A 26,285-nucleotide genomic window follows, 5' to 3' on the forward strand; every position below is an offset into this window, starting at 1 on the left:
AGGATACGCAAAGTATAATATTCATCGACTATCTTCAAAAGGGACAAACAACTTTTAACAGCGACTATTATATTGCATTATTGGACCGTTGGAAGGAAAGAAGAAAGTTCTGTTTCATCAAGATAAAGCATCGTGTCATAAAATCAATGAATACGACGACGAAAATTCATAAATTGGTATTCGAGTGGCTTCCTTATTCACCGTATTCTGCAGATCTTGCTCCTAGCGACTATTTTTTGTTCTCAGAACTCAAAAGAATGCTCGCTCTAAAAAAATCTAGTAGCCATGAAAAGGTGACCGCCGAAACTAAGCGCTATTTTAAAGCAAATCGTACCGGAAAAATCGTATCAGAAAGTTAGAGGATGATCGCTATAATCAGTGTATCACCCTTGAAGCGAACTATGTGGAATAAAAAGAAAAACGAATTTTGCCAAAAAAAATCATGTTTTACCGGATCCTTCAATTATTTATTTTAAATTTTTTTCGATCGATCCCTAGGGTATAAACGTTCTAAGTATTTTTTTATACCCTGAACAGGGTATATTAAGTTTGCCACGGAGCTTGTAACACCTAGAAGGAAGCGTCGAAGACCCTATAAACCTGTGACCAAAAAATAATAAAAATAATAAAAAAAAAATATTCTTCCAAATCAATTTCATCCCCTTCAATGTAATCCCCTCCCGATGCAATGCACTTATGCCAACGGATTTTCCAATCTTCGAAACACTGGTTGTAGTCACTTTCCGGAATGGCCTTCAGTTCCGTCTTCGCTGCGGCTTGAATCTCCTCTATCGTATAAAAACGGTATCCCCGGAGCGATCTTTTGAGCTTGGTGAACAGCCAGAAGTCGCACGGCGCCAGATCACGTGAATGCGGTGGTTGCGGAACGATATGGGTTGAGCTTTTGGCGAAATGATGACGAATTACGAGGGCAGTATGGGATGGTGCATTATCGTCGTGTAAAAACCAAGAACTGCCTTTCCACAATTCCGGCCTTTTTAGGCGGATAGCGTTACGCAAACGACGCATAACGTTTAATAACATTCCATGTTGACTCTTCGACCGGTTGGAAGAAATTCATAATGCACAACACCATGATAATCTTAGAAAACAGTCAACATGACCTTGATTTTTGAGCGACTTTGGCGCGACTTTTTTGGTCTCGGCTCTCTTTTGGCACGATATTCGCTGGATTGATCGGTTGTTTCGGGGTCGTAAGCATAGATCCAAGTCTCATCGCCAGTTATAATGCGTTTCATGACACCCTGGTAGTCGGAAAGCATCGTTTCACACACTTCAACGCGACGCCTTTTTTCCAAAAAAATCAATGTTTTCGGTACCAGTCGAGATTTGGCGCGCTTGAAGCCCAAAATGTCCTTCAAAATGGTATTGGCTGAGCCTTTTGACATGCCAACTTCATCAGCTAGGTCTCTAATTGTTAATCGACGTTTTTCAACACCAAATCTTTGATTTGTTGAACATGAGCTTTGTCGGTTGAGGTTGATGGTCGCCCTGGACGCTCTTCGTCTTCGACACGTTCACGGCCGGCTTGGAACTCACCATACCACTTGTAAACACTTTTTTTAGACATAGCCTCATCACCAAAGGCTTTCTGCACCATCCTCAATGTATCCGCAGCAGAAAATTGATTCCGTTAACAAAATTTAATGCAAATTCTTTGCTCAACAAATTTCGACATCGCAAAAAACGAAAAACTCACTTTTCGCAGCTCACAAAACGACATGTATCTCAAACACTAATGAATATTTTGACATGAAATTTTACATAAATATGACTGACAGTACTACCAACCTAAAAAAAAATTAATTCTCCAAATCCTTCGACGCGCGCAGTTTAAATTCAAATGTCACCTTATTTTTTGGGCACAGTAGTATATATAGATGATCAGTATGACCGTCTGTCTATCTGTCCGTCTGTACATATACGAATCGTTTTGAAATTTTACAAACGTCATTTTCTCTTCAAGAAGCTGCTCATTTGTCGGAACTGCCGATATCGGACCACTATAACATATAGCTGCCATACAAACTGAACGATCGGAATCAAATGCTTGCATGGGAAGCTTCCTCATTTGACGATATATCTTCACGAAATTTGGTATGAGTTATTGTTCATAGAAATAATGTAATATCGTAAGAAATTGTTCAAATCGGCTCACTATAGCATATAGCTGTCATACAAACCTAACGATCGGCATCAAGGGCTGTATGGAAAACTTTTGCATTTGACGTGGTATCTTCACGAGATTTGACATGGATTACTGCTTAAGGTAATAATATAGTCTCCGAAAAAATTGTTTCGATCGGATTACTACAGCATATAGCCTCCATACAAACTGATCACATAGTTACTAAAAGAAACGCACCTGTAAAGGGTATATTAGCTTCGGAGCAGCCGAAATTAACGTTGTTTTTGTTTCTCATTACCATTAGTTCATTTAACATGAATATGAGATAAAGGTGCCAGTAGATTTTAAGTCATCTCATGACAATTGATTAATTTTTGTGGCGGCCTTCACATTTTCCAGTAAGAGGTTACTCTTAAAATTTGGGTCCGGTAAGTTGTAAGCAAAGACTTCGTAGACTTAGAGTTGATAGTCATAAATGAAACTTTTATTTTTCATTTTAAGCTGATATAAAAACTCGAATGCTTCATTGAAAAGCATTGGCGGTGTTCAGAGCGAACTTCTTAATCTGATAATTACCTCGAATTGTGGTAAATTTCGCTCTAAACCAGCTAAGTTTTATTAAATACTTACTTTAAAAAAATGTGTCAAAAATTATTTCGTAGCGAGCAGCAAATGTACTTTTTCGCAAATCAAATGAACTTCTCAGGCAACAAAGCAAAACAGAAAGCCGTTTTGATGTTCACAAATACCGAAAACATTATCAAGCTTGCCAGTTTAGGTTATTGTTACTCGGTAAAACAATAATCTGTTAATTTTACAAAAACAAAATTAATTTTATTCAATATTTTTGTTACAAAATCTCAAATTGGGTTGTTAATTTTTGATCTCCATACATTTTATGAATCTTACTTATAAAATTGTTTCAATACTTTCCGGCCGACATCGAAACTATTCTGAATTTCGCTAATTCATTGAAACTAGCACATTTATTTATTTATTTATTTCGTGTCAGATGGGCAATCTTTCACACTCGAGCGTCAATTTATATTCAAAGTGTCAGTCGCATTTATCTACTTGATTGCGCTGTCACCGGCACAACTGCGGTCGCGTGATAGTAGTGCATGAGCGCCTATAAGTATGTTAGCGATTAAAAACAGAAGCAATCAAGCGCAAATATCGAGCGTCTACAGCCATGCAATTACAACAAACATAGGTCGCATAAATATGCGCCAAATGACAGCTGAAAATGTGGTTAGAGGTGGCATGGCCGCGCTTGCGTTGGCGGGCCACGCTTAACAAAGCTACATGCGCCAACCGTCAATAAAGGATAAATTTTACATATCCGACACATTTACATATATATATATATATATATATAAATATTTAAATATAACTGATTTAGCCGTCTTTGCCCTGCCTTAACTTCATGCGCCGTCTGTTGCCAATGCGCGGTTGTCAAGGATTTTTCGGTAATCACTTTCGTTGTAGCACACGCTGGCAAATCCGGCTACTTAGCTACATGTATGTACAAATTACATATGCACGTATGTGGTTGTGTGTGTGGGGATGTGCGTTTTATTTTGTGGGTGCTGCGCGTCGCCGGCGGAAGCTTAGGCAAATTTTTAAGCCAACATCAAATGACGGCGGGAGCAGCAGCTGCTGCCGCCTCGCTGTTGTGTCTGCTGTTGCCAATAATCACCGCACATTGCTTGCTTACCGTTATTTTTTTCGCTTCTTCATTGCCACCACTTCCGTGACTCGTTATGCTCCACTCTCCACCTCTTTCTGCCTTTATTTTCGCTTTCTAGCAGCGGCTTCGTGTGTGCTCCTCGTTGTGGCTGCCAGCAACCACCTTATGCTCATTACCCTGCTACTTAAGTACTTATACTTACCATATATATATATAGAAATATTTGTTTTTGTGTTTACTTACCTCTGGCGCGGCTTGTTTATTTCCATATATACGCATTTAGCTCCCTTCTCTTGCGTTGTGTGTTTGTCTGCCCTTCTCTACCGACATGTGCTGAGCTCATTTTCTTGCCACGGCCATATGTTTTGGCGTTGTTACTTAACTGGGGCAACAGCAGCAAATCGGGCAGATAAAATGTAGGTGACTGTGTAGAAAATTTATTTTGTGTTAAAAACTAAAAATATTTTTTTTATTTATTTTTTATAATTTCCTGTATGTTGCTTGAAATATATTAACAAAACTTCTTTAGCCACGGGAATAATAATCCACCCACGGCAACGAAATTGCATAACGCAACAAAATTTCGTCACATTCATACAGAATACAAAGCTCCACAATACTCCTGAATTCATATTAATAAATTTGATGTACTTCTTCTTCTTCACTGACACTTCATCAGTTCGCCCGGTCTGTGACATGAACACGAAAGTTCGCCAGCTGTAACTATCCTTTGCGACGTTAGACCAGGGTCCGACCAAATATTTATTAGTAATTAGATTCCGTTTTATCTATTCAATAATCTAGACTATTCTCACTGCCGGTGGAGATTTATAAAACAGCTGTTTTTGACAAATCCTGTAGTTTAGTAAGATAATTTACTCATTAGCCTAAAGTTTGTGAATAAATGTCGGTCAAAACATAATAATACGACAGTTATATAACCCATCCCCATTCAGACCTGCCATTAAATGCGTCGGCGCTTTTGGTTCCGTTGTTCACCAATGGATCTCGAATCGAAGGAGCTTTTCATTGAAGTTTCGTTTGCCATAAGTACGTATTTGCCTAACTAGTGCCTCCGTAAGATTTTTCTGCGCTTAATTATATGCAGGTCGCGGGTGAGCTCATACAATTCGTGGTTTCACCTGCTTGAGTACTCATCGATGATGTAGAGGGCTCCAAAGACCTTGCGAATATCGGTTCTCTTAAATTCACCAATTGCTTTATCTTCGCGCTACTTCAACGTTCATATTTCTGCGCCTTATAATAGAAGTGGACTGATAAGAGACTTATAGAGATAAATTTTTGTTCCGCTGAGAGAGGAATCTGCTTCTCAATTGCCTACCTATCAGAAAGTATCACCTGTTAGCAAGCGTTATAGAGCGCTTGATCTTGAGGCATTGAATTTTGCTGGTACTTATTTTGGTTCCGAAAAAAGCAAAGTCCTTTACTTTAGCAAATTTAAAGCTAAAAACAGTGAAGTAGTTCGCAACACGGGTAGTGTTTTTGTGTACGGCCTCCAGATAATTTGAACTACCCTTGATCACCACAAAACCAACTTCTTCCGCTTTATGTAGTTCAGGTATTATTTCATTCCGGAAATTATGTTTCCATTACTTTCTGACCTATGACATCTGATTGTTATAAGTATATAAGAAAAATTGCTTCGGGCTTTCATTCAAAAGTACACGTTCTGAGTTTCGCTGTAACTTCAGTGGTTTATGCTATGTTAGCCGTAACCTAAATTGAAACCAAATCAAAAATACTAAAATCCCCAATGCGTGCCTCTAGATTTGTGTCATATCAGTTCCTACTGGGAACAAGCTTAATCAGTACTTCTAACCCAGAAATGCGTTGGATTAATGCACATATATACATGTGAATACGAAGCTTTCTAAGCATTGCCTGTAGGACTTTTCAAAATAGGTTTTCCACCTAGTGAAAACATAAGGAAACTTCTTACCCGTCTTCATGACTTGACCTCGTTTAATATTTATATGCAAAAGCTCGCCTCCTAAGCCGTATTTTTCAGAGTCCTACTGGCTACATTCATACACACTTTCTACACTCTCTCATATATACCATCCATGAGTGCGGCCATCACTTGCAATTTGTCTGCTTACGAGAAGCTCACGCTTCCCTCACCGCCATGCCGCAAGTACTAAGGCAAATTAGTTACTTTGTGTCGCCGCTTGTTGCCGTCGCTGTCGCCGACAATTTTTCTTGCCGATTTGCATCAGCCTCACGCAAATAAAAGCTATCTTCTTATTTTAGTTGCATATGTGTGTGGAGGATATTGCCGGAGCATGTGTCTCTTCCTATAAAATATGCGCCAGCGATTATGCCAACTTTTTTATTTGCTTTATTTTTTACACAGCCAATTTATTCTGTTCTTTATGTTCATGGTTGAAAACTTGTTTTTGTCTTTTAATTTGGATGTCAACTTTACTCAACTAGTTTAGCCGAAAACAAGCAAATTAAATTACTCACATACACGGAAATAAAAGAAGAGATGATTATCTACGCAATTAACATCGGAAGAACCTTAAAGTATTGAGGATATTTCAATTCTTTTAAATTTAATTGTTGTGGAAAAGATTGAATCATATTTTTTGCTATGAACTAAGATAATGAAGAAGGAAAATTTGGGTTTATGTTGATAATTAGAAATTTTGGTTATCGATATTGGCCTTAGTTCTGCTTTTTCCAGAATGAATAAGGCAGCGAAGCAAATGGGTCAGGAGGCGAACGAGGGCAAGAAGAAATATCTCCTTTCATCAAACAACCAATAAGCTTCTAATCATAAGACCACCGCTGTATATAATGATAAAATAACATAAGATAAAAAGATGAGGATTGCACCGCGACCTAAGGTCTATTGTGCCCTCTCCAAAGTCACAACAATCCACTTAGGCCCAGAATATTGATAAATTTCAATATACTGCTAGGTGCTAGTGAGGGCTTCGATTCCTATTGGGAAACATGGATCCAAGGTGCTCTAGAGTATCAGGCTCCCTGTTGCAGAACCAGGTAGATTATATTAGGTTGGCAAATATATCCCTTCCGCCTTTTTGTCTTTTGAATTTCACGGCTATATATAAAGCGCTACAGAGCTCGTATCTGGCAATACTATACACCTTTGAAAGGTCTTGACATAACCTACAAAGCGACGCTATGCATGATTAGTTTGGATATTGCGTTCAGTTATAGACGTGTAGACATGGAATTAACTAACGCCGAAATTCGCGTTATTTTAAAGTTTTCCTTCGTTACAGGCAAATCCGCTAGAGAAACGTTCCGTGAGATTAATGGTGTTTTGGGGGATGGTACTCTATCACTTCGAACTACGGAGGAATGGTTTCGACGATTAAGAGCGGATGAAAACGACAATATGGAATAGCCAGCCGGCGAAAGACCTGTGACGACGATTATCGATAAAATTATGGAAAACATCGGGTTAGACGGGCATGTGGCATCTCGTGACATCGCCCAGCAGATGGGAGTTAGTCACCAAACCATTTTAAACCATCCGCAGAAGGCTGGATACACAAAAAAGCTTCATGTTTGGGTGCCGCATTATTCTGGACCTAATCAACGCCTGCGATATGCTACTGAAACGGACCGAACTAGACCCATTTTTGAAGCGGATGGTGTCTGGCGACGAAAAATTAATCACATACGACAATATCAAGCGAAAACGGTCGTCGTCGAAGGCCGGTGAATCGTTCCAAACAGTGGCCATGCCGGGATTGACGGCCAGGAAGGTTTTGCTGTGTGTTTGGTGGGATTGGAAGGGAATCATCCACTATAAGCTGTTCCCTTATAGCCAGACGCTTAATTCTACCATCTAGAAGCGTCCAAACAGGAAGGGTGTAGTGTTCCACCAGAACAATGCCAGACCACACACTTCGTTGATGACTCATCATAAGCTACGGGAGCTCGCATGGGAGGTTTTATCGTATCCGCCATATAACCCGGACATAGCGCCAAGTGATTACCACCTGTTCCTGTCCATGGCGAACGCCCTTGTTAGTGTAAAGCTGAACACAAAAGAGGCTTGTGAAAAGTGGCTGTCTGAGCTCTTCGCAAATGAGGAGGGATGGGCTTCTACGTGGGGGGTATTATGAAGTTGCCGTCTAAATGTAAATAGATTATCGAACAAAACGGCGTATATTTGAACTAAATCCTATCATTGTAATACTTTTTAAAAAGCATTGAATAAAGAGCAAAAAAGCGGAAGGGTATAGGTCCTATCAGGTTAGTGTATGCTACGCAGCTGGCGAGCTCATCAGCCAGTTCATTCCCGGCTATACCTTTTTGACCGTACACTCAGATAAGGTGAACTTGGTTACAATCCGATAGACTGTTTAACCGTTCGATACACTCCTGCTCCAGTAGCCATTTGATCGCATAGGCAGAGATTGCTTTAAGTGCCGCTTGACTGTCGCTAAGAATGATTATACGTTAGTTACGATAGTTGCTTTGGAGGTTTATTTCTACGCATCTATTTATGGCAAAAACTTATGCTTGAAAAATGCTCTGTAAACTTCTAAAAAGTATTGAGAGTTTAGTACGTGGTGCTGCAACTCCAATTCCCTCCGGTGTTTCCGATCGATCGGTGTACCATTTGATTGTATTATCCCTAAGTAGTAGCTCGAAAGTTGAATCATTACATTTAGCCTTACTGCTAACAGTAACCTTGAACTTCTTGGTGAAGGTATTCAAATGTAAAGATAAAGATACAAAAAATACAATAATTGAAGGTATTATTTTAAATTATATAGAAATTGGAACACAATTGAAAAATCATGCCACATAACTAACATTGTGCACATTCGGAATCTGTTGCCTTAACAATGCACCCACCCAATAAGTTATGCACATATGTGAATAGTAAAAACCGGCACTAACACATACATGCACACATATACATACAAATGCATTCACAAGTGCTTAACATGAAGCACATTTTTCTCAATGGTGAATTACAATTATGTACTTGCTTTGCTCTTTGTGTGCACTTATAAAATGCAGCCAACGTTTTTTCTTAGTTCCTGCTACGCTTCAACGCCCGCAAGTATGCTAAACAATTTATGCTTGTTTTGTGCGCATAAATGCATTTTCCATGTGTGCGTTATTTCATTTATAAGCCGGAAACAAAATACTAGGTACAAGCCAACATAGAACTATTTACGAGCTGTTAAGGGCGAAAAAAAAGTTACAGTGGTGTGCATATAATTAAGGACAACAGAAAATGTTTTAAAGTATGATATCTTAAAGCATATGTTTGAAATGGAGCTGCATATACAGTGGTGGACATATAATTAGGCACAACAAGAGCAACTTCCATAAATGAGTTTTGCGATTTGGTGCGTAAATTTTAATTTTTAGAGCAAAAAAATTCAAATTCCAACTTCTTAGAAATTTTGTAAAATTTGGATTTAATTTGGTGGTAAGCGCATCATAAGGTTGGAACTATCACGAGTCTCTAAGATTCATTGATATTATTACTTAATCATTTCACTACTCTTACAAGTGAAAAATTAGCTTTAAACTAAATTTTTACCCTCGCTTCGCTTTAATTATGAAACCAACAGTGTATATTTGGATTTTTCTAACTGTCTTGCATATTTATTCCACTTTTTTCGATTTGGAAGCATGGCCATATATGCACATACACATATATATATGTATATATGGAGATGTATGTTACTCGTATTTTGCACACATGCTCATTATTTTTTCTTTTCTTGGCCACAAGTGTCCTTGTTTACAAACAATATGTGTACAGCCATGATGCTATACTACATTGCCTGCTTCACTCTTGTTTTTTTCAATTTATGAGAAAAATTGCAATTCTATGTAAATTATGTTAGGAGCAGGGTGAAGGATTTATTTCGCAGCGAGCGCACACACAAACGTTGCACTTTAAAAATTTATATTAGGCGAGAAGGTTTTCTAATCTACACAAGATTGCGAAATAATACAATTTTTGTCGCATAAGCGTGTTTAACATCACCTTTTTAACTGCATTTAAGGTCGATTTTTGAGGAGTATTTGAAGAATGTGCACAACTAATTCAGTTTGAAATTTCATAGCAAAAATTTCGTGACGGCTGGTTACAAAGTCGCAGAAGAGATACTTGAGGTGTTGAAAAGGTGATCGGAAGTTAATTTCTTTGATATTGTCTTGCCGGAAGCGCCAGATAAATGGAACATTCAAAACGCGACAGAATTACGAAATATTTGCTTTTAAGCAATGACTAACCATTTACCTGAGCCAGCACTACTACTACACTTTAAGCTGATTTAGATTAAGATTAAATCGTTGAGAACCTTAAATAAATTCGATATTATAGGCGTCCATAGCGAACTCTATTGACTTGGATATGGTGAAGCTTTGTCCACCAAATGTTTGACTACAATGTACCAACTTCGATGTTATTTTAAAAATTATAAAATAATAATTATGTTATGTAATTTATTTTATAAAAGTGATTATATGACTTAATAATTTATGCTAAAAGGTTTAACAATAAATTTTTCCCGGAAAAGTAAAAATCTTAAAAATAATTTATTAAAGAAAGTTCAGAAACCTCTCCAAGACAGGACTCAAACTTATGCCGTAAACGTAGGTTGCTATATATATTTCTGGCCTAATAATGTAAATATCATATTTATTTTTTTTTTATTTTTTTTATTTCATTTTTTTTTTTTTTGTCGATTGCTGTTTTGTTTCGGGCTCATACGCATAGATCCATGATTCGTCACCTGTGACGATCTTATCTTTTGAAGCACCGCGATCGTATTTCTTCAGCATTTCTTTACACCAATCCACACGAGCCTTTTTTTGAGCGATTGTCAAATTGTGCGGGATCCAACGAGAACAAACCTTTTTACGGCCAGGTGTTCATGCAATATCGAATGTATGCTGGTGGGAGAAATGCATAGGCATGCCTCTATCTGAAGGTATGTTACATGACGGTCTTGCATTATCAGTTCACGTACGGCACCGATGTTTTCTGGCACAACGGCTGTTTTTGGAAGACCTTCACGGAATTCGTCTTTGAGCGAGCGTCGACCACGATTGAATTCGTTGAACCAGTATTTCACAGTGCTATAGCATGGTGCTTCATAGCCATACAAAGATTTTAGTTCATCGATGCACTCTTGTGATAATCCACGCCGAAAGTTGTGAAAAATGATCGCACGAAAATGTTCACGAGTTAATTTCATTTTTTGGCCAAGATGAATTTTTTAATTCCCCAAAAATAAAACAATTCACGATTAAATGACAAAACGTTCTGAGTGATGTTATGCTAAAAAATGTCAAACTTTCCAACGGAAATGTCAGATTGCACCTGGCAACACTTAGTGTTGCCCTAGGCCAGAATATATATAGCAGCCCTCGTAATTTTAAAAAGTTCCGAAATAATCGCAAACTTTAAACAGTCGCGACAAATCTTGATCCCGGATACACATAATAAAAAGTAACAAGTGACAACTAAGTTCGGGTGCAACCGAACATTTTATACTCTTGGTGCAAAACCATTTTTATAGAGTAAAGTCACCCGGAAGTTGGAAAATCTTTATTTTAAGTATATGGGGGGTAAGAAAAGTATTGGTCCGATTCGATCCGTTTTTGACATACAGACATACCAATATAAGAGAAGGGTTATCCCGTAATTTCAGTTATTATATCACACATTGACCGACATTTTGGATCAAAAGTCAACTACGGGTACCGGGGTCTAAATATTCAGTACCTCGGGCCTTGAACAGTTTTTATTAGATTTAAACAATTTTTGGTAATAAGGTGACACACACTAAAGACATTATTAGTGCAAAGTTGTATCCCTTTATATTAATTGCTTCTTGATTTATATACAAGAAACTGAAGGAATCAAGTGGAATTTAAAATTATGCTATATGGGAAGTAAGCGTGGTTGTAGGTAGATTTCGCTCATTTTCACAACGTGATATAGAAATTTTAAAAACATACAATATAACAAATTTTGTCGAAATCGGTCAGTCAGGCCTCAAGATATCGGATTTCACCATAAAAAGGGCGGTGCCACGCCCTACTTCCAATTTTCACAACGGGTCTCATAAAGCTCTCTCATACCAACCGTAAGGTGAACAAAACTAAATATATTACTCTGTAGCAACATACCGAAATGGGCCGAAAGATATCGCGAAATAAATCTGAATTTCTTATCAGTTCAAATATTATCCAACCAATTTTAAAAAAAGTTCAGAAATGATCTTATATTGAACTATGAAAAGCTCAACAAAAATGTGGAATTCGATAAATAGGAAGCAGTTCGGATGTTTCTTCCTCATTTGGTCCGTACAATAAGATCACACGATATTTCGTTTTATTCAGTTTTTTCAAAATACCAAAACTTGCTTTGCTAAGTATCTCAAACCTCATAAGCTTATTGGCCGCCTGTGACTTAAAGGTTTGTTTTAATTAAAAAACTAGCAAAAACTCCTTCTGAGTTTCATTAAGATGCCTCCCCATGTTGACCAATATAAAAAATGTAAAGTCAACCAGATGTTTGAAAATCCGTTTTAAGTTTTTTTTTCTAATACTCACTTTTTTAAATTCATATATCTTTCGAATAGAATGTCCGAATTGAATAGTTTAAAAATTTATGAAGTTATTAAGTTTGAAACGGACAAATGCTTAGATACAAATAAAGAGCTTTTATTAGAAGATTAGAAATTGAAAGAATTTTGCAAATCAGTTAAGAAATTTCGGAGCGTATTCAAGTAAAGAAAAACTAAAGCAACAACAAGCCTTGGATGAGTGACCCGTCTTTTGATGACGACCATGGCAAACGAAGTTAGGACTACGAATTGAGAGCATGCACCTGGAATGTCCGGTCCCTTAATTGGGAAGGTGCCGGTGCCCAGCTGGATGATGTTTTCGCGAAAATAAAGGCTGACATCAGCGACATCCGAAAAATGCGATGGACGGGACAAGGACAGAGATGAGTAGGTCCTTGTGGCATTTACTACAGTGGCCATGTAAAGGAGCGCAAGTTTGGTGTGGGATTCGTGGTGGGAGAGATACTCCGTCGCCGAGTACTATCATTCACTCCGGTGAATGAACGTCTAGTCACAATCCGCATGAAAGCGAGGTTCTTCAACATATCGCAGATTTTCGTTCACGCCCCGATGGAAGAGAAGGACGATGTGACCAAAAATGCCTTCTATGAGCGCTTGGAGCGCACTTATGAGAGCTGTCCCCGCCACGATATCAACATCGTGCTTCGCGACTTTAACGCCAGGGTGGGCAAAGAAGGCATCGTTGGCACTACGGTCGGTAAACTTAGCCTCCACGACGAAACATTCCCAAATGGGTTGAAGCTGATCGGCTGCGCCGGGCCCGAAATATGGTTATCTGTAGTACTAGATTCCAGCACAAGAAAATACATCAAGCTACCTGGCTGTCTCCGGATCGAAAAGCCACCAACCAGATCGATCATGACACGTATCCAGTGTTCTAGACGTGCGTACGCTCCGAGGTCCTAACATCGACTCGGACCACTATCTTGTAGCAGCTAAGATTCGCACCCGCCTCTGTGCAGCAAAAAACGCACGTCAACAAACACAAGGAAGGTTCGACGTCGAGAAGCTGCAATCACAACAGACAGCAGAACGATTTTCTACTCGGCTTGCACTCCTACTCTCTGAGAGCACTCATCAACAACTCGGTATAAGGGAACTGTGGGATGGCATTTCAAAGTCCTTACGTACAGCTGCCACCGAAACCATTGGTTTTCGGAAAATGTAAAAAATCAGGTGGTATGACGAGGAGTGCAGTGTCGCAGCGCAGAGAAAACAGACTGCCTACCTCGCAACGTTACGACCGACCACAACACGTGCGGGATGGGATAGATACCGAGAGTTGAAGAGGGAAGCGAGACGCATTTGCAGACAGAAAAAGAAAGAGACTGAAATGCGTCAGTATGAAGATTTTGAGAAGCTTGCCGACAGCGGTAATGCTCGAAAATTCTACGAAAAAATGCGGCGGCTTACTGAAGGTTTCAAGACCGGAGCATACTCTTGTAGAACCCCCAAAGGTGATCTAGTCACCGATGTCCAGAGCATACTAAAATTATGGAGGGAATACTGCACCATACTCTGTTGAATGGCAGTGAAAGCATAACATCAAGAGATGGTGAACCCGATTCCGCAATCGATGACGATGGAACAGAAGTTCCATTGCCCGACCAGATATTCACCATGCGCCAAATCTCGTAAAAGACCCGTGAAAAGAGAATCGACACACACCACCTCTTCGTCGATTTTAAAGCACGAAAAGGAGCTGCCTTTATGCCGCGATGTCTGAATTTGGTATCCCCGAAAAACTAATACGGCTGTGCAAACTGAGCAACACCAAAAGCTCCGTCAGGATCGGGAAGGACCTCTCCTAGCCGGTCGATACCAAACGAGATTTCAGACAAAGCGACTCCCCATCTTGCGACTTCTTCAATCTGCTCCTGGAGAAAATAATTCGAGCTGCAGAACTTAATCGAGGAGCTACAATCTTTTATAAAAGTGTACAGCTGCTGGCGTATGCCGATGATATTGATATCATCGGCCTCAATACCCGCGCCGTTAGTTCTGCTTTCTCCAGACTGGACAAGGAAGCAAAGCAAATGGGTCTGGCAATGAACGAGGGCAAGACGAAATATCTCCTGTCATCAAACAAACAGTCGTCGCACTCAGGACTTGGCTCTCACGTCACTGTCGACAGTCATAACTTTGAAGTTGGAGATAGTTTCGTCTATTTAGGAACCAGTATAAACACCACCAACAACGTCAGTCTGGAAATTCAACGCAGGATAACTCTTGCTAACAGGTGCTACTTCGGACTGAGTAGGCAATTGAGAAGCAAAGTCCTCTCTCGACGAACAAAAACCAAACTCTATAAGTCACTCATAATTCCCGTCCTGCTATATGGTGCAGAGGCTTGGACGATGACAGCAACTGGCGTTACGAGTTTTCGAGTGAAAGGTTCTGCGAAAGATTTATGGTCCTTTGCGCATTGGCCACGGCGAATATCGCATTCGATGGAACGATGAGCTGTATGATTTATACGATAACTTTGACATAGTTCAGCGAATTAAAAGACAGTGGCTACGCTGGCTAGGTCATGTTGTCCGAATGGACGAAAACACTCCAGCTCTGAAAGTATTCGACGCTGTACCCGCCGGGGGAAGCAGAGGAAGAGGAAGACCTCCCTCCGTTGGAAGGACCAAGTGGAGAAGGACCTGGCTTCGCTTGGAATATCCAATTGGCGCCACTTAGTGAAAAGAAGAAACGACTGGCGCGCTGTTGTTAACTCGGCTATAATCGCGTAAGCGGTGTCTACGCCAGTAAAGAAGAAGAGATTCAAGTAAAGATTCTGGATACCATCCCAATGACGCTCTCTCAGTGAGGTGGTGCAGCATTCTATCGTCTTTTGCCTTTAATTTACTTTGAAAATATGTATCTCCAGTCTTTCATGCGTTTTATCAGATTTAATTTCCATTCGCCAGTTCCTGTAATTGAATGCTTTGCATTCTCAAAATAAATACAAAATACCAACAAATACTCGTTTTGACAAATATCACGTACCGCCACTCAAATTTGCTTTGATTTCCCGTTACACATGTGCGGCATTGCAGCTCTTCGTCTAGCAAATAGTATTTTCCTTTTTATATTTACGCTTTTTGTTATGCCTTGTACACCACTTGCCATAGCAATCATCACTTAAGCTTCACAATTTCGTGCATTTCGTAGCATTTTAGCTATGATTTATCAAATTTTCCACGGACGCAAACGGATGCATATTTTCTTACGAATATTTCTTTAAATATTTTCCACTCTATTGCGCGCGCGCTGCTGCTACGCTTGCGACGATGTATGCTGAGTATATTATTGTGGATATTTATTTTTATGCAGACGCCTTTTCAGGGCTTTCGGCTGACTGCCTGGCAGCAAATCAACTAAAAGGCTATGGAATTTTCAAATAAACTCGAATTTTTCTGCCACAGTTGTTGTTGTGTGTGCGTATGCATGAGTGATGTGTATATGTATTTTTGTAGTCTGTTGTATTTATATACAATTTTGTGCCACTAACAATTTGCATTTTTCTTTATTCAACAAAATTTTGTGATTTTGCGCTAGCACAACGCACACACATACAAATTGCGTGAAGAAAATATCCTTGCAGCATGCGTGCTATGCGTTTGGTGCCCATACGCGCCACAGACATCTACTAACCCGCACTTATACTGAGGCATTTTCGCATGAACACATATCCGCCATTCAACCACGCGCACATAAATTTCAGCCCACCAGTTGAGTTGTCTTGTCTCTCGCATCTACGCCATTCATTGGCGCGCTGTCATGCTTTTTTTTAGTGTTTTTGCAGCTGTGTATGCATACTTGGCATGTTGCTTTGTTACATCCTTTTCAGATTCCTCGTCATCTTTTGGCATCGACGGCTTTTGTTGTTATTACTTCCGCGCGAAGGTGACTTCAGCGCACTGGCGGCAGAGCGGCGGGCTCATTATTACTTTCCAACTTTACCGACGCACTTCCTGCCGCTCTACGCACCTTTTATCTTCCCGTAATCAGTGAAAGTGTCTGCGCACTCATACACACTCACCCTGAATATTCATTTTCATGTCGAAGTTTTTCTTTCCAAGCTTCGTTTACCTTCTTTTATCGCACCGTTATTGCACTTATTTTATTTATCTGCACACTCTCATAAAAAGTGCATTTGCGTAATCATTTTTTTCTACGCATAAATTTATGATTTACTCAAATACAAGTAAAGTAACGCAAATGTAATTGAAGTACGGCAGTGTAATTGTGCTTGTAATGTGAATTACCTCTATGGTGCTCTCTCGGAGAATAATGTATATTCTCAAAATGAAATTCATATGTGATACTTGGAATAAAAATATTTCAATTTCTGAGTCAAGCGCCTTATTAAAAATTCAAGATCATCTCATTTTGACTTCTAGTTTGTCTAGATTTAACTCTTTTATGAAATATGTAATCTATAGCGAAAATTCCCTCAAAAGAATTTGATAAATCTCTAGATTCTTGACTATTACTAGAGCTTACAACACTACCTTTACTAGCGGATTTCTGCTAACCCTTTGAACCTATGCACAATTACTTGCTTATGCTATGAAGGCTGCAATTCTTTCGTTTGCTATAAAGAGAATCCAGCCGTAAACCGAAGTAGATATTAATACCGAGACCTAATCTAATATTACTAGTGCTGTCTTAAACAAATCATGACATAGTTAGGTTACAAGAGATGCACAAGAGACCCTCCATTGCTTCCTTGATGCTTTGCTCCTGATATTTCCTGTAGCCCTCTCGGTCTCTCAGCTCCATTCAACAGGCGTGTGGAGGTACCAGGCTGTGGCCAGTGAGTAGTCCAATTTGTTCTTACAGTCCCATATATCGAGTGACAGTATGAGCTTTGTATATTTCTGATCTAGCACTTTACACATGACTTTTGCAGTTTTGCACCCTTGCAGATCATTCCATAGCGTTTTGATTTTCTTAGCCAAGCTTCTGTCCAGATCGTTATATAGACAATGTTTGCGCTTATCAATACCGATTACGTTTTCAATTTACAGCCTACACCACTCTTAGCAATCTCGTTCACTATTCGATAGTTTTGTAACCAGCCACCCATTTGTTCCTGGTGACACTGCTGCCTTTCTTTTTGAGGGACTTGGGGCGATAAGCGAAACAAAGTTATTGCCTTGATTTGGCTGTCTACGTATCTAGATGTTAACTCCAGAGTTGCTAGCTGCATTTCCAATAGCAAAGACTTCTTCCTAAAATATGCTGCAATGCTCCGAAAGCTTCGAAGACTGCCTTATGCCTACTCCGTCCTCCATTTTCGTAACACTGCATACATGTTTAATATATTGCGCGCCGCTATCATACCTTTATTATAATTAGTGCTCCCTAAAGCGCCTTTATCCAACGAGCTATGCTCGAAGGTACTATGCTTAAATTCTCGTGCAGCCAGTATTCCCGCCGATTTTGACGCACACTTTTCGGCAAAGAGGACCTATAGACGAGGTGGTTCTTCGAGCTCCCGTTATGCACAGCGCATTGACCCGCTGAACTCTTTTCATTTTCGTATGCTTCTTTGGGTTCCATATTGAGTTTTATATTCGGAGGTTCTACGTCTAGCGTTTTATACTGTCCGTCAGGTGGTAACTCCATTGCCCCATTTACCCTCTACTGATGCTGCATATGAAGCATTACACTGGAAAGGAATAAATAGGGCCTCCAATGTCATTACTCAACCAGCCCAGAGGCATCTGGAGACCACGCATTTTAAGCAGCGACACCCGCGCGGAAGATCCAGCCATTAGGAATAATTGGCATATACTTGGAGAAAATATGTCATAGCATTTACAAACTCCTTTAGACTTCACTAAAATTTATTTCACGTTTACATCGTGAACGCCTTACAGCGGTTTTAAACGACTTTAAATAAAATGAGAACTAAATTCCCTAACAAAGCACATATCACATATGTCTACGAACGGAATATAGTAAATTCTTCAGTATCTTGAGAAGGAACTCCAACATTGGCCAAAATCCTCATTGGAGATCTAACTATACGCCTATAGCTGTTAGCTACTTACATACATATATATCTTTCTCTTACTCGCTTCTTTGTTCAGTAGAATTCCTCCGACGTTTTAACTACTTTGTAACTCGCATTGGAAATCTATTACATTATTACAGCTGATTTAGACACTACAAAGAGAAAAAAATCTAAACAAACAAATGAATTAAACGCAATGAATCTGAATTTACCTGAAAATCGGTATCCCAAAGAAAAAAATGCGTCCATTATTTCCATTATAGGGAAAATATTTAAAAGAAGATGGCTTTTATAACAAAATGCTATATAACAATGTTTTCTTTTAATAAATATTAAGCGATGTGAATTCTTGAATGGCAAAAACATCTCTTTTATCATTTGTGCAACGGCAGAGAGAACGGCAGTGAGAACGGCAGTGAGAACGGCTAGATTAGTGAAGAGATTAAATGTAATCTAATAATTTAAAATTTTTCTTGGGAACATAGTATAAAGTCTATTTTGGACCCAGTAGTGTAGATTGAGGACCTCGTTTTCCATAATATACTTCTACAAGTTATTTTGGAGTTAAGCCTGAAGTGAAAACTGTAAAAGTCATGATAACTGCTTGTCGTCTGCAATCCGAAGATAAATGGACTATCTTATTATATTAATCTACATAAGTGAAATTCCGATTCCGGAATTGCTGTCCCCTCTGAGAATGTTACTTGTGCCACTTGTCCCACTTGCTCGATTTAGTGTTAAGAACTAATTTCCAACTCAATTTTTCATCACCATCATTCTTGAAATATTTCGTTATGGATGTTATGATGTTAGAAAATTTATTACTAAAATTTCATTGGCAGAGTTATAGTATTTTTCAGTAAACTGTCAATATCAGTTTCGTCTGGTTCCATTCTATAGTCAAATTCTAGTTAAATACAATTAACGTAACTTAAAGCAAATAAACCGCAAATGTGTGCCAAAAATTTGGTATAAAAAGATTTCTTACACACAAAAAGTCTTCGGTCTTTATTATCTTGTTGCCTTCAGCGCGAGAATATTAATCGCAAAGTTAAACACCGAAAAACAACACCCGAAGGGATTGCCGCATACCTGTGTCGTGACATGTTCGTATTGTGACAGGTGAGTACGCCTAATTTATAGTCCCACGCGACCCAGCCAACCCCATTTTTTTATGTGTGGATTATTTTTTCTTAAAATCTACATCCAAGTTGTGTGTGCTTCAAGGTATTCGCAGCTGGGTTATGCTGGGATAATATTTCCACTTGAGTATGTAAATTAGCTTGGGTTCGGGCATTCTCGAACCATAATCATGATGTGTGTCGCCATTATTATTCCCGTAAAGCAGTTAAGCTGTTAGTGTATACATTAACTTGTTAGATGTGTGTTTTTTGACATGCGTTAGTAGTTTTGTTAATACTAATTTGTTTAAATTATGTGTTACTCAGCACATTATCATCTGTTTTTCTTCATTTCTCATTTCACGTCAGAGGGAAAGAAACGCAAACTAAGCGATTTGTTGAGGGGGAAAATTATTTTATGCGCAGTTTTCGGCAAGATGATATGTTTGTATGCATGAAATAGTTCGAGTCAACACCTAATAACGGGAATCGTTGTGTTATTAATAATAATTTTTTAGTTCTTTTTTGAAGCTTTTGTGAAAAAGAACTCAAAGGCGATATACACCGCCGCTTCTATAGCTCAAATACTTCAAACAAGGTTAAACACCAATGTAACACAATTTAAAGACTTGTTTCTTGTAAAAATAGAAGCCGCTTTATATGTTAACATAAAATGTCTTTAAATCAATACGTAAAGCAAGTATTGTATTTTACTGAGAAGGGTGACCTTTTCGAACTTATTATCATAGAGTATATGTTCCCGCTTACATAGGCAATATTATATAGTATATGCTAACGAAGGGAAGACGTCACCGACCATATAAAGAAGGTCAATAAAGCTTTCATACTCCACTGTTAAGTTCACACTTCTTTACGGCTGTGCAACATAAAAACTAGTCGCCTCTAGCATCAAAAACCTGCAAGTTTTCCGAAACGTAACGCTTTCGATTGAGATCCACAAGAAGACTGATATGGACCAAAACGGTTATATTTGACCTTAATCACAACATTCGAAGTCTAAACTAAAGAATCGATAAATACATAATGTGGATGTTGACCTATCAGTTTCTAGTCTACAGTTACGAAAAAGTTCGAAAACATATCTCTTATACCTCAAATTGGCTGAAAAGGGAAATCCGTTACATAAAGAGTCTGAAGATGTTTTGGAATGCAACAGTGCGAATTGAACCATGTCTACCTTGTTCATATTAGTTCAATACCAGAATATTCTGAAACAAGCACTAACCAGAAACCATTGCTTGAGTATTACTCAAGTGCAATATTAGTTGTTGGTAACTTATCTAGAATCTTCTTTGGATTGCAAACTGGAAATCTGTTAATAATAATGGATAGCCGATGTCTCATTCTTACAGATGACTAGGTTTTTGATATACATTTTGTAGTCTCTTCCTCTCTGTGTTGTAAGCCCTCAGTATTCATATACTTTTGAAAATAAATACACCCGCTTTCTCTTTTATCGCTCGCCATCTTTAATCGCTTTATCCGCGACTATACTTTCGCTCTATGATGGCACGACACTTCTCTATTTCTTTCATTATTGGCGCTGCTGTGATAAAGACTCTTCAATATCGCTTTATAATGCCTCTCTTTCCTGTTGTAATAATAATCAGAAAGGTGTTTTTAAGAACGAAAAAAAGAGAAGCTTAATGTTTTTGAATTGCACTTTAGAATTTTTACCTCAGGTGCTTGCTATGTTAACTGAAACTTTTCTAATACAGACAATAACTGTCATTTTCTGAGTTAATAAGGTAATTTCTTCCGCTTGCTTAGAGTTTTCAAATTCCTACCGCCACATGAGCGCAGCTGATCGCTTTTGCTTTCGCAAATGATAATTACCAATACCAACAAAACTCATTAAATATGTAAATTATAAAAGTTTTCCACCGCTGTTGTTATTTGCGCTCCAGAAAATTGTTTTCCCCGAAGAAAAAGTAGCTGACCCCATACAGGGACAGATGGAAGAAGAAGTAAGATCAGAAAAAGAGCCAATGCTATAAGTTGTCTGGAGCACAGCTACGCTTATGTAGATGCCTATCTTTGTTGTTTTTACAGCATGTGCTTTAAGCTCTTTCCTGTTGTTGTTACTGCCATTCTTGCCACAAAGTGAGCACTTACTTATAAGGGAGGCGAAAAGCGGTTTTTAAGCGCCAAATGTGGTCAAACTCAATTAGAAGCCCCAGTGTAGATGGAGAGTAGATGGGAAAGCGTGAAAAACATGCTGGAAGCAGAAGCGGCAAGAGGGTGTGGCATAGTGCATAAATTGTGGCAGTGGGAGAGGCGATGGCGCATGAGAACCTGTACGCTGGCCCCGGCCACAAGCAAGTGCCCCAGATCAGCGGCAATAACATATTTATTGACGTTAGCGGCGGTGGCAGCGAAAGCAATAAGACACAACAGCAACAACAACAGCGGTGGCGGGAGTAAAGTCAGGCACTGCCAAAACGTGTTGTAAAATTGAAATCAACTGCAGCAAAACTGATTGCAACTGCGGCAGTCGCTCGGAAAATTGCCCAGCAAGCAAGTGGGCAACCAAGCGCAACAACAACAACAGCAATCACAGCAGCAACACAAAAACTTGTTAAGTGGCGCCCCAAAAGTGTGGCAATCAGCTGCGGTGCAAACCCGCACACACACACACACACACAGCCACACTGGCGTAAGCGAAACAATAATGTGCAATCGACAAATGTTGCAGGCAGCTAATGGACAAATGGGCAGCTTTGGCAACAACAAATGTGGTAATGCAACAAAATCATAAAAGTGTTGCACAACCAACACAGCAGTGGCATGTGCGGCGTTCGGAAGGTTCGGTATGTGGTGGTGGTGGTGCTGGTAGCAGCATATGAAACTGGCAACAACTTTGGGCATAAGTGAAACGCCTGCAATTGCCTACAACAACAACAACAGCAAAAATGTGTGCAACAACAGCAATCTTGTTGAACCACAGCCAGGCACTTTGGATTAGGCACTTTGGCGCGCTCGAGCATGCGTGTGTTTGTGCGCGTAAATGTATGGTTGGAGCGGCAAAATTGTATTGCGGTGGCAATATGTGGCATGTGGCAACTTAGCAACAACTAAGTAACTAACTCGATGTAAGAGTTGGCAAAATGCTTCAGCGATCAGCAGGTTGTCTCAAGATGAGTGTGGGTATGTGAAAATGTATATAAGTGCATACATATATATATGTGAGCATGTGTCGGCAAGTGCAAGTAAATACCGACCAATACTACAATGCAATAAGTATGTGTCTTGCAGTCACAAGATTCACTTATTTCCCATTAACCCAATATTCGTTGCGGTTACCTAAATAAATATGTCTGTGTGTATCTTCGGCTAAATATATTATAGTTCGCCACTCAGACTTCTGAAACGTCATCTATTCTCTCTATTTCTGATTTTAGCGGCGAATTGCTTTATCTTACACTCTAAAATCGCTTATGTCATAATAATTCCAGACTTTTTTCGTAATTTTTTGCTTCGCAATTATAATTTTCTGTTTGCTCATTCATCAATACTTTGTGCCACATCTTTTACTTATGTTTTTTTTTTTGGCGTTTATCGCAATCATCGACGTCTTTAAAAGTAGTTTTGTAATCTTCAAGCAACTAGAAGCTCATAATGCAATAACACATAAATTTTTAAACAATAATACCGAAAGTTACGTGATAATAAAAGGTGATCCATTTCGAGGACCCTACTTTTTTCAAAGAAAAAATACAGGGACTTCAAATTTAATGCGGAATATTTAATGTTTATTTTTGAAATAATATGGACTGATGATTCTATCGGCCCATAAACCACACCAAACTGTTGTTTTTTCTGGATGAAATGGCAGCTCTTAAATCTCTTCAGGTTGCTCTTCGTCCCAAATGCGGTAATTGTGCTTGATTACATTACCCATTGAGCAAGAAATGTGCCTCATCGCTGAACAAATTTTCGCTCGAAAAAATCAGATCTTCTTCTAACTTTTCAAGAGCTGGACCTTCTACGCTTCCAATAAAAGATCTCAACGTAAAATGCGCCAAGTCGTTCCATATGTCAGTCCGAGTTGCTGCAAACGACGGCGAATCAACTCTTCGGCCTTCACGTACAGTTTCAGTTACGGTTGCTGTATTTTCTTCACTGCGTGCTGGACGTGGTCTGTTCGGTATGGTGAGTTTGGCGTTACATTTCCCTTCCGCTTGTTTGCTCTTTATTCAATGCTTTATAAAAAGTGTTACAGTGATCTGATTTAGTCCAAATATGCGCCGTTTCGTTCAAAAATCTGTTTCCATCTAGACGGCAACTTCATAATACCCCCATCGAAGAAGCCCCTCTCCTTATTTGCGAAGAACTCGGACTGCCACTTCTCACAAGCCTCTTTTGAGGTCAACTTTACACCAACAAGGGCGTTCGCCATAGACAGGAACAGGAGGTAATCACTTGGCTCTACGTCCGGGCTATATGGTGGATGCGCTAAAACTTCCCATCCGAGCTCTTGTAGCTTCTGACGAGTCATCAACGAAGTGTGTGGTTGGCGTTGTCCTGGTGGAACACCACACCCTTCCTGTTGGCCAATTCTGGACGCTTCTGGTCGATCGCCTGCTTCAAGCGGTTCAGTTGTTCGCAGTAGATGGTAGAATTAAACACCTGGCCATATGGGAGCAGCTCATAGTGGATGATTCCCTTCCAATCCCACCAAACACACAGCATAACGTTCCTGGCCGTCAATCCCGGCTTGGCCACTGTTTGGGACGATTCACCAGCCTTCGACCACGACCGCTTTCGCTTGATATTGTCGGATGTGATCCATTTTTTGTCGCCAGTCACCATTCGCGTCAAAAATGTCTCGAGTTCGTTCCGTTTCAGCACCATATCGCAGGCGTTGATTCGGTCCAGAAGGTTTTTTTGCGTCAAATCTTGCGGCACCCAAACATCAAGCTTTTTTGTGTATCCAGCCTTCTGCAGATGGTTTAAAATGGTTTGTCCATCTTCTGGGCGATGTCACGAGATCCCACATGCCGGTCTAACTCGACGTTTTCCATGATTTGATCGGTATTCGTCGTCACAGGTCTTCCGCCGGCTGGCTTATCCATGATGCCGTTTTCACCCGCTCTGAATCGTCGAAACCATTCCTCTGCAGTTCAAAGTGATAGAGTACCATCCCCCAAAACACCATTAATCTTACGGAACGTTTCTCTAGCGGATTTGTCTTTAACGAAGTAAACCTTTAAGATAGCGCGAATTTCGGCGTTAGTTAATTCCATGTCTACACGTCTATAACTGAACGCAATATCCAAACTAATCATGCGTAGCGTGTTTTTTAGATTGTGTCAAGACCTCTCAAAGATGTATTGTATTGCCAGATACGAGTTCTGTAGCGCTTTATACATAGCCGCGAAATTCAAAAGACAAAAAGACGGATGGGAGATATTTGACAATCTAATATTAAATAGTTGAGATTTTGTGCCATAGGTTAGATATGCCAGTTAAAGGAATCATATATATATGCTATGTGCTGAAGTAAAGAAGTATAGTTTGTGAGTTAGAACTGAGACATGAATTGAACACCCATCTAGTCTCGGATCGGTACACTTAAACTGCAGGTGTACACAGAATCGATCGTTTTCCTATTGTAAATTTTTATTTAAAAAACTAAATTTTCTTATTTTACAATAAAGTATGTAAAAAAAAAAGTAAATGCAACCGTTGCATGTGAGTTGAACGGCGAGCGGACGAGTCGTTGTCTAAATCAAGACCCCGAAATCATCTAATGTCTTTGATTTCCCGGAGTGGTCATTTGAGTTTGCTGGATAGCCAGGAGTCAAGAGTTAAGAGTGCTCGGCTCATAATTCCGGCCGCTTGTTACGAATAGCTTTGCGAAAATGATGCACAACACTCAAAAAGATTTCCTTGTTGACTGTTTGAAGGCATTCAGAGTTCTCCGCACCTCGTAAATCGAAGAAAACTGTCAACATAACCTCTGTTGACCTGCTTTGATGTGGTTTTTTCGGCTTCGGCTCACCTTTGTCACGAGGTTCGGCCGATTGATCTTCTGCTTCTTCAGATCTAAAGCTCATCGCCAGTAATAATATCTTTCATAACATTGTAAACGGAATGCATTGTTTCACAAACGTTGTTTTTCGAAAAAAAAAAAATTGTGTTTTTGATACCAATTGTGCGTTTTTCTTAAGCCAAAATGATCATTTAAAATGGCGTTCTTTGATCATTCCGATAATTCAACGATGACAAGAAGATCTCGAGTTTTCTAACATTCTGAATGGTTCGGCTCTCGAAATTTGATTCCGCGTACGAAATTTAATGGAACTTCTTTGTTGAATAGTTTCACTAATCGTTAAAATCGCCGAATGCACTTTATTACTCTTAAAAAAAAACAAGTGTATATTGAAGACTAATAATTATTTTGATGTGACATTCGATACAGATGTCACTGATAGTCATACCATCCTAGAAAAAAAATATTTCGACGAATGGGTTTACGCTCGAAATTTTAATTAAGAACTCTTACTGTTTTTTGCCCACAATGGTGCGTTGTTCTGTAAGGTGTTTTTGTATCTACCAAGGCATATTTTATATAAGCCTTTTCACTTCTCGTATTTCAGAAAAGTACACATAATAAAGAATTATTTTAATAAAAAAAAATTATCATATGTACTAT

At 39.2% G+C, this 26,285-nt stretch overlaps 1 protein-coding gene across 3 annotated transcripts in view; it reads left to right on the forward strand.

Annotated features, from left to right (window-relative positions):
- Positions 1-26,285, forward strand: part of LOC120767907 (disintegrin and metalloproteinase domain-containing protein 10) — a 343,549-nt gene that overhangs the window by 241,173 nt on the left and 76,091 nt on the right. The gene's annotated exons all lie outside the window — the stretch shown is intronic.

Source organism: Bactrocera tryoni, chromosome 2, assembly GCF_016617805.1.
Source record: "Bactrocera tryoni isolate S06 chromosome 2, CSIRO_BtryS06_freeze2, whole genome shotgun sequence".
NCBI classification, from domain to species: domain Eukaryota; kingdom Metazoa; phylum Arthropoda; class Insecta; order Diptera; family Tephritidae; genus Bactrocera; species Bactrocera tryoni.